General features: G+C 37.3%; 1 long non-coding RNA gene across 1 annotated transcript in view; it reads left to right on the forward strand.

Annotated features, from left to right (window-relative positions):
* The window catches only part of LOC119260979 (uncharacterized), a 48,445-nt gene extending 34,991 nt beyond the window's left edge, over positions 1–13,454 (forward strand). The window contains exon 3 of the long non-coding RNA XR_005128874.1: positions 13,421–13,454. This is a non-coding gene — a long non-coding RNA (uncharacterized LOC119260979). The remainder of the gene's footprint in view (positions 1–13,420) is intronic.
* The last annotated feature ends 5,411 nt before the right edge of the window (positions 13,455–18,865 follow it).

Raw genomic sequence — 18,865 nt, forward strand, 5'->3', positions numbered from 1 at the left:
CTCACTATTCATAACGCCATAATCCATCAAGAGGCAACGCTTTTGCTTTACATGGACAATGGTTGGTGTGAAATTGGTACTGTAAAATGGCTCTCATCTCAGTAAGTCTTGTAGCAAGATGACTAGCCTCCACAGCTAGTTTTTAATTTGTAGTTTGGAGCACTTAAAGCCTGAAATTCTTAGTCATGTACCTTAGGCTCCAGTTTCATTCTGAGCATCTAATACCACCTGTTAAAATTTTTCTTTTTCTTTATTGGATCATAACATTATTATCAGAAGCCTCTAAAATCCATGTTTAGATAAATGTTGAGATGCAGGGTAATTTTTTTTTAAGCTGAATGCTATTCCATTGCGTACATATATGACAACTCATTTGGCTAGTGTGAATGCTGCTATGAACACAAGAGTACATACATCTTTTCATATTACTGTTTTCATATTCTTCAGATAATGCCTAGGAGTATAATGCTGGTCACATGGTATTTCTATTTTAAGTTTTTAAAGGAATCTTTATGCCATTTTCCATAGAGATGTGCTTGTTTACATTCCCATCAATAGTCTAAGGGAGTTCTTTTCTCCACACCCTACCAACACTTGTTTCTGGACTATTTGGTATAGACCATTCTTAATGAATATTCTTCTGATATTCTTACTGATATGATATGACATGATCTCTTATTGTGTTTTTTATTTTCATTTTCCTAATAATCATTTTGAGCAATTTTTTCTTGCCTGTGGGCTATATGTATGTCTTCACTGGGAAAGTGTATTTGGACCTTCAGCTTATTTTTGTAGTTTAGGTCGTGTTGTTGTAAAGTTGTATGAGTTCCTTGATAATTTGGATTTTAACCCTTGTCAGATGTGTGGTGTGCAAATATTTTCTTCCATTCAGTAGGTTGCCTTTCATTTTAGTATTTTTTTCATTGTACAAGAACTTTTAAAGATTTATTTATTATTTTATGCATACAAGAATGAGGATGTACGCCCCAGGTGGCGGTGTGTGTGAGAGTATTCACCAGAGACAGAGAGGGAAGCATAATAGGCCAATCTACTGAAATAAACTGCCAAGTGGAACAGCAGCTGACAGGAGAGGTCTGCTGCACCATGTGGTTTGGCTTCCTGGCCAGGGATCAAACTCATGCTGCAGTGGCTGGTGATAGCTTGATAGCGCTGAGACTTGAACCCCTGCACAACTAGGGAGTCCCAATAACTTTTAAGTTTGATGTAGTCCCCTTGCTTTAGTTTTGCTTTCTTTGCCATTGGAGTCAATTCCCCAAGGACAGCTCGGTGGTCCATGTCCAGCAATGTATTGTCTATATTTTCTTCTAAGTAGTTTATGATTTTAGGTCTTATATAAAACTCCTTAGTCAATTTTGAATTAACTTTTGTGTATGGTGCTAAATAATGATTTAGTTTCATAAATGAGCACAGATATCTTTCCATTTCTTTATGGCTACTTATATTTATTTTAACAATGTCTTATAGTTTTCTATACATAGGTATCTCACCTCCTTTGTTAAGTTTGCTTTTGGGTATTTTATCCTTTTTGATGCCATTATAATTGAAATTCTTTTCTTAAGTTCTTTTTACTCTAATTCATTGTATAAAAATGTAACAGATTTGTGTGTATTGATTTTATATCCTTCCACTTTACTATATTCATTTATTATTTTTAGCATTTTTTTTTGGTTTTGGGGGGATGTCCAGCGGGTTGTCTTTATTATCATGTCATCTGTCAGTAGACTTAGTTTTACTTTTTTTTTCCAATTTAAACTCCTTTTATATCTTTATCTTGTCTAATTGCTTTATCTTGTCTGTTGCAGACCTGGCAATAATGTCAGCTGAGTGCACTGGGAGCTCTGGAGCTGAAAAGACTAATTACAATTGGGCTGAGTTGGGCAGAAATGGTCTGGTATTTATAACCTTCCTTTGATTTTTTTAGTTCATAAATTCCCCTCTCTAAAGGGTGTAAACCTGACTTTCTGAAGCTGAGGCAATGCCAAAAAAGCAGACTGGTGAAGGCTATTTGTTGACAGCACTCTCCGTAGTGGGGACAACTTCTTTAGTGAAGGAAGATCTGGGCAGTATGTCTCCTTTTATGTCACTTCCCCCCAAACAAAATTAGATAATTGAGCTAAACAGCATGCCCTAAATGTTTGGTATCTTCTACTGACCAGAACTGCTTTACAATGTCAATGACAGAAGTCTGTACCCCATTCTGGAGAACAGCGAACTCCATTTGTCAGCAATCTGTGTGATGAAGTATGAACAGAAGAGTGAGTTTTATTCCAGTAAATGACTCTCTTTATATCTGCGAACTGGTCAAGGAAGCAGCGCGGTTATCACCAAATAACAAGACCTCTCTCCATAGTCATTTGTTTTAATAGCTCTTTAAATGGCAAAACAAACTGCACAAAGTTGAGGGACATAAATCAAAAGTGCATTTTTTTTTATGTACTCCACTTCTATCTTAATAGACTCAAAATGAGACAACTTCTCACCTCAAAACATCACACAATCACATTAGCAATTGAAGGCTATTGGTAATAATAATTTCAAATAGCTTTTTGAGAGACTTAGCCTTATCAAGGATATTCTCATAGTTTTCCAACAGTTTGAATCTCTGTATTCTCTCTGAGTTGTAATACCTTATGGTGAACATTTTCTGTCAGAAAATTAAGTGTATTTATCTGAAGCTAAACTCGTGCAAAGCACAAGAGTCCGCTACTGAAAAATTCAACTGACTGGACACTCATTTAAATATCTTTTTCAATATACAATATCAGATGCTTTTTATTTTTTTTTTATTTTATTTTTTTTTTAAGATTTATTTATTTATTTATTATTCATTTATTTATACAAGCACTGGGTACAGTCAGAAGCGCGGGAGGGTGAGAGAATTCACCAGAGCCAGAGCGGGGAGCAGAGCAGGCAGAAGGACCGAAGTACACTGCTGAGGGGAGCAGCGGGCGGCAGGAGAGGTCTGCGCGCCATGTGGGACCCTCCTCCGGTGGCCGGGAGCAGCCGGGGATTGAACCGGCGCCGCAGAGGCCGCGGGCAGCTTCGCAACCCAGCACTCAACCGCTGCGCCACCGGGGAGGCCCCTCAGATGCTTTTTAAAAACTCTCACACCTCATATATTAGGTTTCTCATTCTGTAATCAAATAATACCAAATGGTTGTAGTTGTTGCCAGTGATTTATCATGTTTGTCATCATAAACATCTCAGTTCAACAAATTCAATAAATATTTATTTATTACATGGTTTTACGCTAGGCACACAGTGGCATATCAATAGAAACATAATTCAGACCCTGGGCATTTATTGAATTGAATATGTGAAAGCAGTTTTAGAGTATATAAGAGAAATACAAAATTCCAAATAGCTATAATTAAATTGAGAACAATATTAGTGTTAACTGAGGGATAGGTAAACTTTTCATGAAAGGTATGGCATTAGTATTTGACCTTAAAGATTGGGTATTTATTTATTTATATAAATTTCACTGGTAAAAATTTCTTCATTATAACAAATTAGGACATATACAAAAGCTAAAGGCATAATAAAATTTAAAGTGTGCACCATCTTACTATTAATAGTTTGTTTTAACTTTGATCTGTGCTTGTCTATCAAAACTCTTCAAAGGTTTACTGAAATCAGGTGACTTTCATTGACATTTTGTTCATGACTTTACACTAAACCAAGACTCAGAGTTACAAAACCATTTTAGTTTCCTTATTATGAGCATAGTTGATTCCCTAAGTTTTTCTATTCTAATACAAGGTTGTGTTTTCACTTCCAGACAGCAGCTGATCTAAGACTCAGTCCAGGAGTGAGTGTTACTTTGAGTTTTTTAGCCCAGGAAGACTGGGTTTATGGCTGATGAGGGCCATGAAATCGTCTCAGAGGCAAACAGTTATCTCCCCCAAAGAATTCTGAGATTTATTAGGGAAAAAGGGTGAGCTGATAATGACTTGGAATTTTCTTAATATAGTCTGGGTTCAAATTGCACACACAAAGAGAATACAAATGGCCAAATTTCCAAAATACAAACAGAATGAAATAAGGGGAATAACTATGAATCAGCAGTGACTTTTTTGTCACTTTTTTCAATTTATAAATTTTAAGCTTTGTTAAATTTCTAAGTTCAAATGCTAATAATATCAGAAATAACCTCAATGCCTTAAACTTTAAATAATAAAAATCCAAATGGGTTAATTTAAAAGATCTAATTGGCTTTATAAAGGATTCTTAAATCTGGCAGTGTTCTATCTAGCAAGGAAAGGTACAAATAGAAGGTTTTATAGTCAGAAAGAGGGTGAGACAGAATTATTAGCAAAAGCAAAAGCAAACAAACCAATGGAACTTTATTTTAGGCAATGCCACCTTCCCTTAAATGGAAGAAGAGAGGGCTTAGCATGCAGATTACCCCACTAAGTAAGAAACTCCAAATGTGTAGTATAAACTTCCACTTGGGGGAGAGGCTGAAACCATAATTAGGTCACTTGTTAAGCCTTGGTGAGGCTTGGTGTGAGCAACTTCATTTGGGGCCTGTTGTTTCTTTTTCTAACAAGATGATTCTATGTGCAACATCTCTTTTGCCTCATAATGAGTACATAAAAAAAGATGGTATTTTCTTAATTTTACACTTGAGAAAATGGAGATGTTGAAAGGTCATGTGAAAATTCATTGTCAAGTAGCAAATTATGTGTGAAACTTGGACTAGAAATCAGATCTCTAACTTCATTTTCAGTGTGCTTTAGTTTTTGATGCAAAATCAACCAATTTTCTTCTTTCTTTTGAATAATAACATCTGGTGAATCATCTCAGAAAAGAAGCATTTTCATAACTCTCACCTGAATGAACTATTGTTTAAATGCTATTAGTTTTTGGCAATAGGCCTAAACTGAAGTGACATATGGGAATAGAAAACCTTTTTGCTCCTTGCAGAAAACATTTATTTTTCCTGACAGTTTATCTTCAAGGTAGCTGCTGGATGGTGTTAATAAGCTCAGGAGGAAGAATCCAGAAGGGTGGCAAACATAGGTGTGAAATTCAGCTGCTCCTGATGTAAAATAAGACGCTTAGGTAACGAAGAGCCCTGAACCAAGAGAGAGCAGTGTGACTCACAACTTAACACAACACAACTGAAATGTTACTTTGGGAGTTAGGTGAAACATGCTAATTTAACTTCAACAGTTTATCAGTGTGACTTTTTCTCATTTTTAAGTTAAAAAAGAAAAAAGTCATCAAGTTCAAAATGAACTTTCTGGCCATGCTTTTGAAAATTGTTTGTGAAAAAAATTAAATTTAAAGATTTATTTATTTATTTATACAAGAACTGGGGTACAGGCCAAATGGGCAGGAGGGTGAGAGATTCACCAACGACAGAGTGGGGAACAGAACAGGCAGACTGACGAAATACACTGCTGAGGGAAGCAGCGGCCGCCACAGGAGAGGTCTGTCACGCCATGTGGGACCCTCACTGGGCGGCCAGGATTGAACCTGCGCTGCAGAGGCTGCGGACAGTTTCACAGCACGGCACTCAACCGCCTGTGCCACTGGGGAGGCCCCCCAAAAATTAAATTTAATTTACAAAGCATTCAGTGTCTTGATGAGAATGATACAGAGAAAATATGCTACAAAGGAAAGAGGACAGTTTAGGAAAGTGACTTTGCAAATATAAATCTTTTGGTGGGGGGGTGTGAAGTAATTCCAAATATACTTCTATTTTTTTTAAAGATTTATTTATTTAATTATGCAAGCACTGGGTACAGTCAGAAGTGTGGGAGGGTAAGCGAATTCACCAGAGCCAGAGCAGGGAACAGAACAGGCAGATTGATGAAACACACTGCTCAGGGGAGCAGTGGGCGCTCAGGAGAAGTCTCTGGGCCATGTGGGACCCTCCCCAGCAGCTGGGGATCGAATCCATGCTGCAGAGGCTGCGGGGAGCTTTGCAGCCAAGCACTCAACTGCTGCGCCACCAGGGGAGGTCCACTTCTATTTTTTTTTTTAAGATTTATTTATTTATGCATACAAGAGCTGGGGTACAGGACAGAGATGCGGGGGGTAAGAGGATTCACCAGAGAGAGTGGGGAGCAGAACAGGCAGATTAACCAGAGTACACTGCTGAGGGGAGCAGTGGGCATGATAGGAGAGGTCTGCTGCGCCATGTGGGCTGCTCCCTGGCTGGCTGGGGATTGAACTTGTGCTGCAGAGGCTGCGGATTGCTTCATAGTGCCTTGTTTAACCCCTTGCACCACCAGGGAGGCCCCCAAATATACTTCTAAAAGGATAAGTTGCAAATTCAATTTGAGTCTGCAAAGGGTGGTGACAAAGATGACTGAAGAGCTAGAAATTAAGATTTACATGGAAAAGAACTTGAAAATGCTAACTGAAGAAAGACATGGCTAAGGATGACAACATTCAAGTACATTGTATATTTTGGGAGAATTTTTAAATGATGTTTTTTAATACTTCTATATTTAGTGATATGGTAAAGTATATTGAATATTTTCAGATGCTAGTAATCATTTATCTCTCAGTTTTTCTGAATCCAAATTAAATTATATAATTTTAAAAAGCAGTAGAAGATTTCCATAGGATAGGAAAGAACATTTTGTTACTTCGGTAGTATGTATTAGGTGCTAGGGATATGTAGATTTTTCTGACAGCTATTTGGTTTATAAATGTGAGTGTTATGGCTTGCTATGCATCTCCCAAAAACGTATTTTTGAAGTCTTAACCTTGGATCCTTGTGAATGTGACCTTTTTTAGAAATAGGGTCTTTGCAAGCTAAGATGATCTCGTTAAAGTTGGCCTTGCAATTATGATCAGTGATATACTTGTATGCACTGTTTTGAAACACATCCCAAATGTGTGTAGGGTAAAATAGGTCAATTGAGCATCATGGAAGCCTCCAGAAAAACCTTGCAGGCTAGAGACCTTAGTCTATCCCTAAATTAGCCCAAATTTTTTGTCTAATAGACAAATGGTGCTGTCTACTCCGCACTGACTGTACAGTGTAAATGTAAAGAGAGATGAGGAGAGAGAAAGAAAACAGATACAAGAATATAAACAATAAACAGAAGGAAGATATATCTATCAGACATCTGCTTCTGTAAGGAAATTCATATTCTCTTTACATATATGACTCCTCACCTTGATTCTACTCCTCTATACCCTGTTCTCTATTGTAATAACAGTGGATATTTCAAATTTTCCTTTTTAGTGACTTAAGACACTTATCCTGATGAACATTAGAGAAAAGTTACTGCTTGAAGGGGTTGAAATTATTTCAGTGCATTTTTGACAATGTTCCAGAAATAGAATTCACAGTTCTGCAACTGGCATAAGAAAGCAGGCAATACTACTGAGCCAGCCTAATAGTGATGTGTAATATATTACCATGCCGAAATTCTCCAATATCAACATGCTATTTTGAAAGAATGAGGTCGCATGGTTGACTTATAGGCAAAATAAATTTTACCTGAAATATAGGATGCTTCCTCTTCCTCTGCCCCCCATCCAAACTTGCTCTCCCTTTTCTGAAAGCATCTGTTGAAAGAGTTTGCCAAAAATGTCACTGTCAGATTTTGCTAGCCATGGGCTCTGATCATTTCCAAATGACAGAAAATCAGCTGTGGGATTTATGCTCAAAGTAATCATTAACCATGGGCCTTGCATTGACTGGATGGAAAATATAATGTTCTTAATCTGCCTGATCTGAAAGGTCAAGCTGTGCCACATGCTGCCTGCGCCCAAGGAGTCGATACCAGCCACAATGGCTGCAACAATAAGACAGATTTGGTCTGAAAGATAACACATTCCTTTCCCAGTGACTGGAAGCACAAGCACCCTTGCAGATACTCTCCAGGTTAAAGTTAAGGCATCAATAGTGCTTTTTTCATTTATACAAGTGGAGACTCAAACAATAGCTTTATGAAGTAAAATAACGAGTGTGCCAGCATCAGTCAGTACAGAAGTCACAATGTGCTTTATTTCTCTTCTAATTGAATGTCTACTTTCATGATATATTCTCTCTAGGTAAAATATTTCTAAATCCCCCCAAATGTTCTGCAAACATTTCCTCAACAAATGTAATTTCAAGGCCAGAATTTACCCCAAATTCCTATGTTAATAACTATTATCTGTTAGCTATCTAATGGCAGAATACCTAAGTTCTAATTCTTTTGTTAGAATTTAGATAAAAATCATTAAAGATACAATGAATTGGAACTTCTAGTTTCCTTTTGGTATGGAAGGAGCTAGAAGTGGCCATTCCCTCAGAAGATCAACAAAAACTGAGCCAACTGAAAAGCCAACAACTCTTTGTAGATCCATCAAGAAGGTGGTTAGAGAGCAAATTGCTGTTCCCCCACATTGTAGAGACATGGATAAGCAAATATTTGGAATCACAACACTTAGCTGAGGGAAGCCTATGCAGGGCAGATGTTCCTGTGGATAAGTCTAAGAGGGATCCAGTGATAAGAGGACCCCACATTTAGTAAGTTTTATGTCCAGGGTTCCACCAGGATCTCTTACCGAATAATAGAGAAAAAGACCTCGATGCTTCTGGCAGGGGCAAGTGTAATAGCTGACTCTGAAAAATGCCAGTGCATTCTGCTTTCATAAAGCCTGCCCCAGGAAGAAACTATTTTACCAAATCTTAACCTGGTGATTTCTAGCAGAGTTTAACTTAACTGGGGAAAGGGAAAAAAAAAAAATAAAACAAACCCACAATGGAATACTACTCAGCCATAAAAAATGAAACCTTGCCATTTGCAAAACCAGTATGAAACTGGAGGGCATTATGCTAAGTGAAATAAGTCAGCAGGAGAATGACAAATGCCAGTAGTTTCACTTATATGTGGAATAGAGTGAAACCAAACAAAGGGTCAGACTAAACCAAACACAATCTGGGAGTTTGTAGAATTGAGGCTACCAGGTACAAAAGGGGAATATGGAGAGCAGAGTGGCCAGGGGAACCAACGAACTATGGTGGAGGACTGTAGATGCCTTGGTGGTGGGTGTGGTGTGGTAACATACACCTAAGGAATGTCATATACATTTGGAATCATATACAATGCACCCAATTAAAAAAAAGAAACTTTACACATGTTCTCCATGGTGAAATAGAGATTGTTATTATTGAATCTGTAAAAAAAAATTATTTTCCCATGATTTTTAAATGAATGTGAATTTGGGGAATAGGTTCACACTTCTTCAGGTATGAAAACTATGTGTTGCTTCCTGGGAAGAAGTAGACAAGGAAACACCATTATTAGCAAACTATTTTTCAAGGACTGACTACATACCAGGTGCTATAGGTATAAGGAACTGTGCAAATTCTACTCAAGAGTGACTTTTGCAAACTGAGTAGAAATTAAACTGCAACTTAAATACCAAAGTCAAGCAAAATCAAAGTGCCAAAAAAAGGGCAGAAGAAAGTAGTTGCTGCAAGACGACATAGTTTAGAAAAGCTTTGTAGGGAGGTAGGTCAGATCAAGGTAACAAAAGCAAGGGTTGTGCAGGGTGGCCTTTATGCAGCTTCCCTTGCTGAAGAAAGGTCCTGAAATGCAAACTCCTTGGAAGCAGCCAGCACCAAGGAGAGAGCCAGACAGAGCAGCCATCCAAGGGGGAGCTCCCAGCCCCCGGGCATCTTGGCAAGGTCCCATAAGCAATAGTTGTTGCTGCCAGGAGAGTTCAGGAAACCCCACCAGAGCCCTGGGAAAGATAAGTGGCTTCTTTCCAAGAACGCTCAGGATATAGTTCTTATGTCACCTCTACATGAGAAACATGAATTCTCCCAGACAGTAATGGCTTCCCCACATTTTTTAATCTGCTTGTTTGCAACTTGAAGTTGATAATGAAAAAGGAGTTGCTTTCAATTTTTCTATAAATGTAAAGGAATGGAAACATGAAGTTCCATACAACATTTCTTTGATTATAGCCTAACCATTAGCTGAGGGATTCTGTTTTGCTCAATCTTTATGCTTTTTGGTATAGCTAGCTTTTTGAAAAATTCCTTTCCCATAAAAGCACAAGATAAAATAAAAAATACATTTTTAAATTAATGCTGCAATAAGACACTTTCAAAAAGATGACCTAAAGCGGAGAAGCTGGAATAAAATCACACACACACACACACACACACCGCCATACACACACAGTGCCGTATGCACTTTACCCAAGTAAAACCATGTATACTGTTTCAAAATATTTTGCCACACTTGTGGATTTTCTCATAAGAATACCGAGAATAAAGTGAAAAAAATCATAAGGCAAGTTCAGTGACAACTCAGTGATTGCAAAAGCATAGTGATAAAGGTAGGAATAATGAAAAGTAAGTAAGGGGAGGAGATAAACTGAGATAATGTTTCATTAGTTACTATTCTCTTGGTCTCGATTGTTGGATCTTCCTCATCTTTCCTGGTTGCTCTGCCAACTCAAGCTTGCCAACCCCAAATACAAAGTCATTTAATTTTCACTGATGAAATGGGATGGTTTATGCAGAGTCAGCAAAGAATTTTTTCCCATCAGTAAGGTCTGTTGGAAATTTTTAAAATGGTTAATTTATGGTTCAATTCCTTCATGGGTAGAGCATGAGACCTGGTTCCTTGGAATACGCTGCCCCTATTGTCAGCAATAAAATTGCAATACTTTAACTAGCACGTGGATCCTCCACTCCAGATTTTTCTAGTGCCTCGGAGACAACGTTTGCATGACAGCCTAGACCCTAGAAAGTGTTCCATGCCTCTCTCCTAGGTCTTAGTGATTTGCTGATGATCTTTGATTTTCCTTAACATTTAGGCACATCACTCTGCTCTCTGCCTTCATCTTCCTATGGAACTTTCCCTTGTGTGTGTTTATCTCTGTGTCTAATTTTTTTTCCTTTTTTATAAGGGCACAATTCCATTAGGTCCACTCTAATGAACTCAGCTTAACCTGATCATCTATAAGAACCCTACTGCCATATAAGGTCACATATGCAAGTGCTAGAGGTTAGAATCTCAGTATCTTTTTTGGAGGGGAAGGGTGGGTATAATTCAATCCATGATGGCATCCAATTACTTTCCATGTTTACAGAGACAATTGGCAATGAATCACTTCTGATGCCAAAGTAATCTGCAGTTGCAGAAATACCATTCAACTTTCTGTCTTTTATAAGTCATCCTTTCATTCGAGTTCATTAGCATCTATTTTTTGTAAAGATTTATTTATTTATTTATTTATTTATTTATTTATTTATTTATTTATTTATACAAGCACTGGGTACAGTCAGAAGCGTGGGAGGGTGAGAGAATTCACCAGAGCCAGAGCAGGGAGCAGAACGACGACAGATGAAGTACACTACTGAGGGGAGCAGTGGGGCAACAGGAGAGGTCTGTTGCGCCATGTGTGACCCTCGCCCAGTGGCTGGGGATCGAACCAGTGCTGCAGAGGCTGCGGGCAGCTTTGCAGCCCAGTGCTCAACCACTGTGCCACCGGGGAGGCGCTTAGCATCTATTCTTAAATTGAGTTTCTTCACCCAAGTAATTAGTAAGGTGAAACAGAAAATTCTCAGGGTGGGGCACCAAGTATAGAACTAGCCCATGGTTGCAAAGCATTTGCTTACATAGGGTTAAAAAGAAGAGTTCACAGGATGCGAAGATGAGATTTTTATTTTGTGAGACCAGACACATACAGTGCCATCCACTTGAATTATGCTGCTTTCAGTGTCAAACATTTATATGAATTATGTGTTGTTGTGTCTGACCACAAAGTGCAAAATGGCTCCAACTTGTGCCAGATTTGTGTGGACATTCACAGTTGTGACAGATAAAAGATACAACTTTGTAATTGACTGAGCTTCATGATAAGATGCTATAATTGGAGTCTAATAAAGTTGATCAGTCTTTAGAAACCAGAAAAGACCACCACCGAAAAATGGTTGGCTAGAGTTATTATCTAAACAATCTAAGTAGCTATGTGTGAGCCATGGGTTTTGAGCATAATAGTTCTGTCTAGACTCTGAGCTTACATAATGGTTTATTGCTGTTTTTTCTGCACTGGCTGGTCAAACAAGTTGCTGATGACTTCTTTAATGGGAAGCCCTATGACAGCCAGAACCTGCCAAATCTTAGGATTCTTAAAATACAAGATTTGAGAAACCTAACTTTTTAACCCTTTGAAATAATTGGAATGGTTTGGTTAATATTTGCAAATAAATTCTTTGATGAATTTGGTGGTGGGTGTGGTGTGTTAACACACATCCCAAGTGTGCAACCCTGTACCTCTAAGTCATATATAATATTATAAACCAAGTAGCCTCAATAAAATAAAGAAGAAAATTATTTGATAAATACCACCTTACTATTTCCTGTCAATGTTAGAATAAAATCAACAGGAAGTCAACACTAGAGTGCAGGACATGCTCACAGAAGAACAGAACAATAAGGTGAAGTAGAATTTAGTTTCTGGTGCCAGATTAAATCGGGGTTGAATCCTGGTTCAGATCTGAGTTTGAATCCTGGTTCAGATATTTGCAAAATCATGTAATCTTAGAGCTACACTGTAACCATCTGAAAAAATAAAGAAAATATTCCATCATAGATTGTGGTGAGAACTAAAAAACAAAAAATATTTACAGATACTGGAACAATGATAATTATAGGTAAGATTTCAATAAATGGTAGCTACTATTGTTATGAAAAGGATGAATCATGTTTTTTTTTTCTCTTCTTAAATTGACATGACAGTATTTTTGGAAAAGTACATGCAAGCTCTTACTGAATCTTACTTTTCATGCATTTCTATGGACTTGTGTTGGGTTTTCCAGAATTAGACACTGAGGAAAGAATTCATGTACAAGAGAATATTGGATGCTCCCAGGAAAAGGTGGTGTGGAACAGTGAGCTGTAGATCCATGCAAGTAGAAAAGAGACTAAGAGGGGTCACTGCAGGTAGATCGCATAGTGAGCACTGAAATATAGAAGGGACCTCAGGATGGTCCCCACCTATGGCAAGAACTAGGCTATTCTGCTTTTTCACTAACCATTGACTGGCAACAAAGGCAGTAGGTGGCAGTGGTAGAAGGGATGGGATCTGGAAGGATGCCTGCAGTGTTCACTGCAAAAGCCTATCCTACAGCATTTAGCAGGAAACATTTTCTGCATTTATACTACATAATAGATTTAAGAAACTCCTAGAAAAAATATATATATATAAACATACATCCAGATGGTGACTTCAGTTCTTCAATTTCTGCAACTCCTTCAACTTCTACATTTTTTTAAACATTTATATCTCCATCAGAAATGAGAAAAATGAAGCACAAGGTCATATATTTCTTAATGTCAGATCTGGGCAAAGAAGCCAGTTTTCCTATGAAAATGACTCTTCTAACTTCTCTTAAATTTCTTCTTTTTATCTTCAACAGGAATTATAATGTCATCACCATGGAAAAAATTAACACACAATATCTTAAAATGCAAAGCAAACTAAGGTAATCTACTAAATGTATATAGGAGCAGTACTAAATGTTTAAACAGAAATGACTTGCTGATTTTTCTGTTATTTCTAAGTCATAATTTATAAGTGATATGATGTAAACTGCTGAGAATGCAACAATTAAAGTCAAGAAAATATTTACATATGATAAATCCTTATAAATCACTTATTTTAAACAAATTAAATTAATGAGCATCCTTGTTCAAACCCTTATAAAAATTTCATCTTTTGCATGAAATGTCTAAGTTTGTGAAGGAAACTGATTATTTGTGTTATATATTTTAGAAAATAGAATGACTTCCATTTTCTAGATAGAGTCAACAACTCTAACAGAATTATCACAATTGATAATTTAAAACCTTACAACAGGGCCTCCCCAGTGGCACAGTGGTTGAGCACTGTGTTGCGAAGCTGCAGCCTCTGCAGCGCTGGTTTGATCCCCGGCCACCAGGCGAGGGTCCCACATGGTGTGCAGACCTCTCCTGCTGCCCACTGCTCCCTTCAGCAGTGTACTTCAGTCCTTCTGCCTGTTCTGCTACCTGCTCTGGCTCTGGTGAATTCTCTCACCCTCCCGCACTTCTGACTGTACCCAGTGCTTGTATAAATAAATAAATAAATAAATAAATCTTTAAAAAAAATAAAAATAAAGCCTTACAACATTCTGCTCTACCAAAACAAGAGAAAGAGAATGAAAGAATAAAAATTGCACACACAGTGACACTGTCACTTTAGACAAGATGGGCAAGATTTTACTATCTCTATAATTATATGTCCTGTATTTCCCCTTTCTAGTTATTATTTCCTCTTTAGTTAAGGATGATACACATGACTAAATTATCCTACTACACTATTAACTTTTCCTGATACTACCACCATCTTTGCATTAACACCTTCAATAGCTCTGCACTGCTCACCCTTACCCTCCTTTTAAAGCCTTATACAATCAAATCTTCTAGTCTATTCTTTCAGATTTACCTTCAACTATTTTTAGTTCCAGTTATTTAGATAGTCCATGAATATAATCCTGTCTTTCCCACTTCCCTGCATTGTGCTCCCAAAGTGTTCCCTCTTTGATCACTACCTGTTAAAATTATACCCAACTAGTAACAAACACCCTCTAGTGTGATTGTTTCTGATGTGATGATTTCTATTCTAGTTTCTATGATTTTCCATACTTCTTGAATTTTCTACAATAAGTATTTTTATATTCAAAATATAACAATACAACTTTCAAAAAATGTCAGTCTTTTAAGAACCATGTCCTATATCTCCACTTTCCTGAATTTTTCATCTGTCCTCTCAAGCAGACCATGTCCACTCTGTTAACACAGCCTCCCCAGGCTTCAGCCCCAGGCACCATACCAGTTGACCCTCAGCCGGCAGCATCACCCTGAGTCTGCCCCCAGGTTACACCACAGTGCGGACATGTTTCATCCCCATGTCTGGAAGGTGAGTTTCTTCAGGTTTTCTCTTCTGAGGTTGGGTTTGATTTATTCTAAATGAGCAGCATTTAACTCTCATGCTGTTTTTAGCTAAATGTGAATAAGAGAAGCTTCTCAGAAGCCTCTTGATTTATATAATTTCCAGAAAATATCTTTATAGAGGTAACGTTTTGTTGTTGTTGTTGTTGCCCCTAGTGAAAGCATAAATCAAACAAGGAATCTCAAGTATTTCTGAAGAAAAATATTAGTGTTAGGCTCAGGTATTAGATTTCTTAGTAGGTTTTGCTGCTACCAAGTAGCTCTGCAATATTGGACCTAACTTTTGTTATCTGAGATTTCTTATCATAAAAGAAAGATTTTTTTTTTTAAAGATATAATTCTTTTTCTTTTTTTTCACTTTTGCGTAGAAGAACTGCGGTATAAACCAGAGGTGCAGGGGTTGACAGGATTCATCAGACACAGAGTGGAGAGCAGACAGGTGGATTTACTGAAATACGCTAAGGGGAACAGCTGGTGAGACAGGAGAGGTCTGCTGTGCCATGTGTGCGTTAGCTCCCTCGGTGGGGATAGAACTCAGGCCATGGAAGTGACAGCACTGAAACTCAACCCCCAAGCCACCAGGGAGATAACATTAGCATTAGCACCTATTACTTAGGGTTATAGTGAGGGCCAGATGGTCAATACTCTTAAAGCACTTAGACCAGTAGCTGTCATGGCAAGATTCCATAAGTCCTAGCTATTACTAGAAAATAACCTCCCCTATTTCAGTGTAGAATGTATTATAGATTATCAAATGAAGGAACTCTGAACCCAGAGTTTCTAAGCTTATGTAGCCAGTGCATTCTTAGTGTACCTATAACCCATCAAAAACAGCTTATAGACAGCTTAATGTTAACATTATATAAAATGGAAAAGAAAAAAAAATCACGGTTTCATGGATCTTGATATGCCTTTCCAGAATTAAAAAAATTGAGACTTAACTGCCACTTAAATTATTGGTTATTTTTATTAAATATTAATTAAATTAATTTTAAAATGACATTTATGTATATGACCTTTTCCCACCAAAATTAGAATCTTTATTATTTTTGCTGATATAGGAATATGACAAAAATCTCTTTATAAAATTTTTAATAATGCAAAATTATATAAAGCAGTACATGAACGTATCCCTGCCAAGCGAAATGTGTAACTATTATCTACATATCTATACTGCACACATTTTTAGAAGTTCTAAACACATTTTTGTAGTTTATTTTCTACTTTTCTTTCCTCTTAAAAAATTATATATCATTAACATCTTTCTCTATCAGTGCAAATAATCGCCATCATTCTTTATAATGACTGTATATTCATTAAATAAATGACCAGTATTGTATTGATAGACATTTAGGACACATTCCAGCTGTTTGTTGTTATAAGCAATGCGGTAAACATCCTTTCACTTAGATTTTTTGATGTGCTTTTCAATTAATTCCTTGGGATAGATTCTAGTATTGGACTTGACGGATCAAAGGGCATGCACATTTAGCAATGTTAATAGACAAGCCAAATTGCCTTCCAGAAAATTGGACCAATTTGCACCTCTAGAAACAATGTATGGAAGTCTCCATTTTCTCTCTTTGACCACATTAGATATCATCATTATTATCCATTTTGAAAATCTGATTATTAGGTAATCTTTTATTTTAATGAATCATGTGGATTTTTTCTTTTGTGAAATGCCTAACAGTTCCTCTGTTTTCTCAAAATATAAAGCCCCAAAGAATGCAGATTGAATTTATTAATTTATCTGCATATGTTTATTTTGCCAATTAATTCTATTTCCTACCTCCATTGTAAGGAGTATTTGCATTATGTTTCACTCAGCATTCTTTAAAATTTATTTGAGCATTGTGCTGTATTTTTTTGCTCCTGCAACACCATCCCCCAAGTCCTTTACTCTGTCAAGATAATGATGCTCTTGTCGATGGCATGGAGATCCAAAGAACACAACATTTGCATCTCAAATATAATATTGCTTATATAAAAGAACTGCTATCTCCTTTGATTAACAGTCCTGGGCATGTGAGTGTGGGATCTTGCTAAGGAAATTCTCACTGAGTCTAATATTTAGAGAATATTCCTCTTTCTATTTGTAATGGGGTACACAAACACATATTATGTTAGGATAGGAGCTTAAAGGGCTAGCAATGTTTAAAAACAGTTGTCAGGCTCATGTGAAACACCTGGTGAAAACATGGATCTTTTTGCCTGAATAGTTCTAACACTATCACTGCAAAAATATTAGGAAGTAAAATTTTTTATCTAAAAGCCTGTAGAAGCCAAATAATCAGAGGTAAACTGTCATTAAGTTTAAGATATAGATTTTTAGTTAATTCCTGTATATTTTTTTCTTGAATTGGGAGTAAAGTTTCATTATGAATGGAAAAGGAGAAGCTTTGGGTTTTATTAGTGTCTCTCCTGATTACTAGGCTAGTTATGCAAACTCTGTCTCTAAACTCACTTCCTTTCCATAATGAGAGAATGAAGCCATATGTTATCAAAGGTCTGTCCAGTTTTACCATGTTACCATACCCTGTGCCATATTAACATGATGGTTTAGAGGATATATAGTGTCCAGGGATACAGTTCAATGTGATTTAGATAGAAAATAAAGTGCTCTACAAAAGTAGAGCAGCGCTATGTTTATACCATTCTAACACTTGAAGTCTTCAAAAACATAACCAAAAATCTTTCTGCTAAGGGACTGGAATAGAAAGCAAAAGGTCTTTTCATGTTATTTTGTGCTTCCTTGAACAGTTTTATTCCTAACTATGCACGATATATTAAAAGGTGCATCGTTAAAATGTCAACTCAGATTATCTAGAATTACTTTGTTTTTGTTTGTTCCTTATGTATTTCAACATTCAAAAAACTAATTCAACTCATATTTCTTTACAGACAGTTTTCTATACATAAAGAATCTGGGAACGTTCACTGGGGTGGTGTACTACCCAGTCTTCTTGAATGAAATCCAAGAACCTGGGATTCTCTTGTCTCCTCCATTCAACCTTTCCTTGGGGAGCAACATCTTTATTAAGCACCCTTATTGTGGTGACATTTTAGAGGTCCACATTCTTGTGGGGAGTTTCAGAGAACAGATTATTACAATGAAAAGCTACCAGTTCACATTTTAGCAACTAAGTTTTCACTAAGTCTAGACCACCCCATGGCATTATTGATCCTTTCTGGTTTTTCACAATCTGTTAGGTGGAAAATAATTCTTTGATTCTTGATGATACTGAGGTAGAATGTCTATTTTCCCAAGCTTATTGTCCATCTATCCTTCTCTGTGTGTCAGTGTGTGAATCTTGTGATTACTATATCCTTAATCAGAACACTTGAGAGCAAGAACAAGAGAGCTTACTCGGCCGTCTCTCTGAGGCCAGGGAAGGGTCTCCTAGCTGAAACTTGACGAATGCATAGCGATAAGAACCATGATCATCATCATTAAGGTGAGATGAGCTAAAGTCCACCTTTCTATACTCTGCGTTGTAAGGTTGGGATTAGAACTCTGAAAACATTTTTTCAGCTACCTCCCTGTTAGGTTTTCCCGATGGGAAGCAGGAGGAAATTGGAAAACAAGATTCGAGCCTTCCATTGCATTTGCTGTTATAGGCGGCTGCTGCCTCCCTTGGGAAATCCATTCACCCTGACAATGGCAGTTGGTTGTAGTCTCTGGCTGTTTTGTTCTTGTTGGTTGTTTGTGTTTGCATTCCGAGAACCAGCTTCTTCAGAACTCCTCAGAGATACTGTCAACAACCTAGAAGTGCCTCTTCCTCAGCGTGACCCCCACCCTTGGTATACCAACACTTCACAGATTTGAGTCCAAGGGCTTCCGTCTATAAATTGCTAAGTTTGGGAACTCAAGCCTTTTCCCTTAGTTCTTC

This window comes from Talpa occidentalis, unplaced genomic scaffold (genome assembly GCF_014898055.3).
Source record: "Talpa occidentalis isolate TD23 unplaced genomic scaffold, MPIMG_talOcc4v2.1 talOcc4.6, whole genome shotgun sequence".
In the NCBI taxonomy this organism is placed as follows: domain Eukaryota; kingdom Metazoa; phylum Chordata; class Mammalia; order Eulipotyphla; family Talpidae; genus Talpa; species Talpa occidentalis.